The sequence below is a fragment of the Leptonychotes weddellii genome, chromosome 3 (genome assembly GCF_054177405.1).
Source record: "Leptonychotes weddellii isolate Sample4059 chromosome 3, ASM5417740v2, whole genome shotgun sequence".
NCBI classification, from domain to species: Eukaryota; Metazoa; Chordata; class Mammalia; order Carnivora; family Phocidae; genus Leptonychotes; species Leptonychotes weddellii.
The window spans coordinates 125,937,620-125,942,364 of NC_138371.1; positions in this window are offsets into that span (position 1 = coordinate 125,937,620).

The window sequence follows — 4,745 nt, forward strand, 5'->3', positions numbered from 1 at the left end:
TGTGACCCTATAGTACCTATGTGGAGCTTAACAGAGACTCACACATACAGGACGTCCTGAGTCAATATATTTTCATTTTGTTTTATTCTCCGGAATATGTTACCTTTGGGGAATGGGACACAGGCTCAGAGAAATGTAGGTTTGTTTGTTTTTAGGCAAATCAATGTACCATCTCCAAGGGAGAGGCTGCTTCCTCAGTATGGTTGGAGATTTATATCTGAAAAGCATTTCAGTGACTAGCCCTTCTCTTGTTTCTCTGTCCATTGGTGGGGAGCAGATGATTGATGTGCATCAGGCTTTACAAGCATTTTAAGAGAGATTAGTTTTCACAACAGCCACTTAGGCTGTCCTAAGATAGCAAGAAGCATTGCAGGTAGTGGGAGGAATTAAAAGGAACTTTTGCTGAGACTCAGTCTAGACTCTTTCTCGAACACAACCTAGAATAGTGGTGTGATGTGTAAAGAGCAGGTGTCCGATAAATCTTTGACCATGGGTCGACTGATTGTTGACCCGTGGATTATTAACACCCTTGGTGGAGAAACTAAGGAGAGGTCAAGGTCCAGAGTAGAGCTCTTTTTGAGGCCTCCTGGAGAGCACTTTCATTTATCACCTTTCACAGAAATTATTTGGAAACAACATGACAATTATTCCAAACAGATGTTTGTGTGTATGAAGTCTGAGGCTGTTGAGTCATCAGAGATACTCCAAGCAAATGGGCAATACTTCGGAGAGGGACAGATGTTCACCATTAGCTCTAGATTGGCTGAGTTCAGCACCAGGTAGGGGCTGCTTATTGCTCTGAACACCTGACCTGATCCTTCCTCGTGGTCTGAACCTTCCTTTGGCCATTGAACAATATTCACTCTTTCTTGAACACAACCTGTAATAATGATGTGAAGGATAAACAGCAAGTGTCCAATAAATCAGTGTTTGTAGGCCAGCTGAGTCTTGATCCCTGGATTATTAACACCCGTGATAAGAGAAAGTAAGGAGAGATCCGTGTCCTTACACAAATATCTTCAGCTTCAAGTGAGAATTTGTCAACTTGAAAAGAGAAAGCACAATTATTTTGATCATAAATGAGGGACTTCAAGTTGAGTCCAACCTGTGATGTGAAACTTCCATTAACCTGAGTGTGCACCCTGGGGTCTCTCCTCCCTGACCAAGGGTGAAAAATAGTGTACACCCTGACATTGCAGAAACAGAGGCTGGATCTCAAGGCCCAAGAAAAATGTGGGGACAGGTTTCCAGAATAAGCAGGTTAAGGGAATCAAATAAAACATCTCTGTGTAACAGTGCCCCAAACACACTGAAAAGACAAAGCCTCCATCTCGCATAGGTCTCTGGAAGTTTCTTCTTTGCTGCACTAATTATGCCACTTTCCCACTTGTCTCCTATTCATGCCATCCATTCCCCTCCACGCTGGCCAGAGTGAATCTCTTTATTCCCTCTCCCCACTTAGAGCCTTTGAAGTAAAAGCCCAAATCCATCACAGGTTACTCAGAGCTAGCCCCAGCCTCTTTCCAGCAACATACCCTCACTATGGCTCCCTCCACAGATTCTTTGATTGTTGGAACATTTTCCAGGCCTGAAATGCCCTTAGAAAATCTTTCAGAAGCTCACCAAGCCCTCCCAGTCCCAGTTCAAATGGAGGTCCCATCTCCTCAGGCTGAGTCCATCCATCTTTCCTCAGTGCTTTCCTGATCCTCTTACGTTCTCTGTACTGTTGTACTCTTATTATTTATGTAGTACCTTCATACTTGAGTTCTCACCAGAGTGTGAGCTCCTCAAAGCCATGGGCAGTGTTTTTTTCTTTTTAAAAACTCTCTGTGCCTCATTTGGTACTTGTCATTTAACAGGTCCTCAATAAGTAGAGTTGGACAAATGAACCAAGTAATTAATCCAGCAACTTAGATCTCCAAGCCTGACCTCCTGACCTTCAATTCGTACTTGGGTATTTCTCTCAAGCATTCTCCTTTTGACTGTTGCTCTGAAAATCCATGTTCATGGCTACGTCTGATTTGCACCTCCACCTCATATTTCCATATATTCTGTATATTTGTGGTGCCTTCAAGGCATAATCTGTACTCATATTGCGGGAAATAAGCTTCTGAAAGACTATGGAGCATCCAGCATTAAGCATTGAATACTATTTAAGTCAATGATTTGTGATATTTCTCTGTCGTTCAGTTCTGTGCTCTGGAAAAAGATATAATGGCACACAGAGTCAAAGGCTGGTTCTGAATTCCAGGAATATCCACTGTTAGAGGGGTGGGGACTGGGATCCACTCACTGCCTTCCTGGACTTATTCTCCACCCACTGCTGGCTGGTGGCCCTCCAATACACAAGGACCCCTCTTTGGTGCCTTGTTTGGGGAAGGCTGATTAGTGACCTCCTGGAAGTCAGGTGCAGCCCTTGGGCCAAGAAAGAGGCAAGAATTACATGCTGTGACACCCACCGAGTCTCCAAAGACCTTGCTTAGTAGGGGTGGAGTGAGGTGCTCTGCTCTTGAGAAGAGAATCATATGTAGAACCGAGTTGTGATTTGGCTTGAATCAACGTTCAGAACAAGCAATAACAAACGAGAGCTTTTTGTCATTGCTGTGGCTCCATGAACAAGATTATCTAAGCAATTAGAGGGTAATTGTTATCTACAGTCAGAAGGAGAGAAGTGTCAGAATGAGGCCAGCAGAAGCAGGAACATGGTGGATAATTTATTAGATGCTGAGTGGCTGTTTTTCTCTCTCCAGGCCTTTGTGAGAGAAATATCCAAACAGCACAAGTATATCCCCAGGGAGCCTCAGGGTGGCAGGAGCCCAGGACGTGGGAACATAATTGCCTTTTATCTGCTCTGATTTGGGCTTTCTCAAATCTTTTGGCTCCCAAGGCATTCTGGAGCAGAAGCGTTCATGATGTTCCAGCCCTGGGCCCATTGTGCCGGCGCTGCTGGGCACGAGAGAGCCCGAGGGTCTGTGGGGCCTTCCAGCCCCTTCTTCCTCGTAGGCCTCAGAGTCTGTGCTGCCTACACTTCCGATAAACTCTGACCGGGCTCCCCACTAAGTTCTTTGGAGGCTCCAGCCTTGTCTCCTTTCATTCCAGATTGGTTTCTCCTGGGCTCTGTGCCTGTGAGAGGCTACAAGGCTAATGATAAACAAGTACTGGTGGTAAACATGAATTTTGCCCCCTTAGGAGAGAATCTTGGGGCATAAAGGCCTTTGTAGGACTCTGAACATCCAACTGTCCCCCAATCCATCTGTCTGTCCATCTATCCATCCATCCTTACGTACATATATACAGCCATATATTCATCTATACGTACATACATACAGAGTAAAGCTCCGTTGTGCTCAGTCTGCTCAGAGACCAGGGAGATTTTGTGCTGAGGTAGCTCACAGCAGAGAGGAATACAGACCGGAAAGCACATGAGCATCAGAGATGGTTCCCCTCTCCCATCAGCTTGGAGGCTCTAAGGAGACACGGAGACACCCACACACTCCCCAGTGACCAAGCAATAGTGTATACATGAAATTTCGGCCTCCCAGGAAGATTTAAATAAGTGAAACCTACTGTTGCCAGTGTTCGGTCTTATAAAAGACACTCTAAGACCTATGGTGACAAAGCTGGTGATTACCGGAGGCATTCAAGGCTCTCTATCTTGTCTGTGTTTTCTCACACCAGGGCTCCTACTCTCCCCACGCGCCCACACTCCTACACACACACACTTTCCATTTGCCCCAGCCATACCCAAGTATTGAGCTCTCTGACACAACAGGCTGTTTCATACCTTTGTTGTCCTGTTCTGTCTTCCAGGGCCTGGTGAGACCTCAGCAGCTCCTGGGCAGAGTCTGCCACCTCCATCACTGTGCCCTGTCCATGTCTTCCTTGCACAAGCACTTCAGCATGTGCGTGTGATCACAGGTCACCTAGTGACTGTGTGTGTGCAGGGCTCTCTCATCTTTGCATCCTTGGGGCCCAGAACAAAAGCCATGAAGGTTTTGAAAAGTAAGTAACGTTAAATATTCAAGTACCTTATTAATTTGTTGTTCATTATATTTCTCTCCTATTCATTCATTCAGTCATTCAATTTCTGATGCTTATTGAACACCTACTATGTGCCAGGCAGTATGCTCAATCCAGCTTTCATGGTCTCTTCCCTTAAAAATACCCTAAACCAGCATCTTAAAATTAACCTTGGAGAGTTGTGCTAATAGTGTGTGTTCAAGTTTTGGGGTGAGTAGGAGAAAAAAATACCATCTTATATTTACACAAGTGATTTATATTTTTTACAAAGCATTTTACCATCCTTTGGTCAAGACCACTCATGGTTAAGTAAGTAGGGCTTTGCTCATTCCCACTCCAGGGGACCATGGGAGGCAACATGGTTCTAAAATCTGAGCTGTGTGTCCTCTCTGGAGCAAACATATGTGTTCACCAGCTCCTGATGCCACTTTGAAACAGGGATGGGTGACAGATGGCATTTGTGCCACTCCAAGCTTTGTAGGTGGCACTCAGCCACTCTGCTGCATTACTACCACTTTGTACTTTTTCTTCCTTTCCCTTCTTTCTCTCTCCTATTTGTTATCTTTCTTTTCCCTTCCCCTTTCTCTCTTTCAGATGACTTTATCATCCCTTACATAGGTACCCTTAGGCATTACTTAGCATCTGACACTTGACTTCCCTTCATTCTTCAGCTGGATTACACCCAAACTCCAGAATGTGAAGTCGGGGGAGGGGAGGGACAGAAC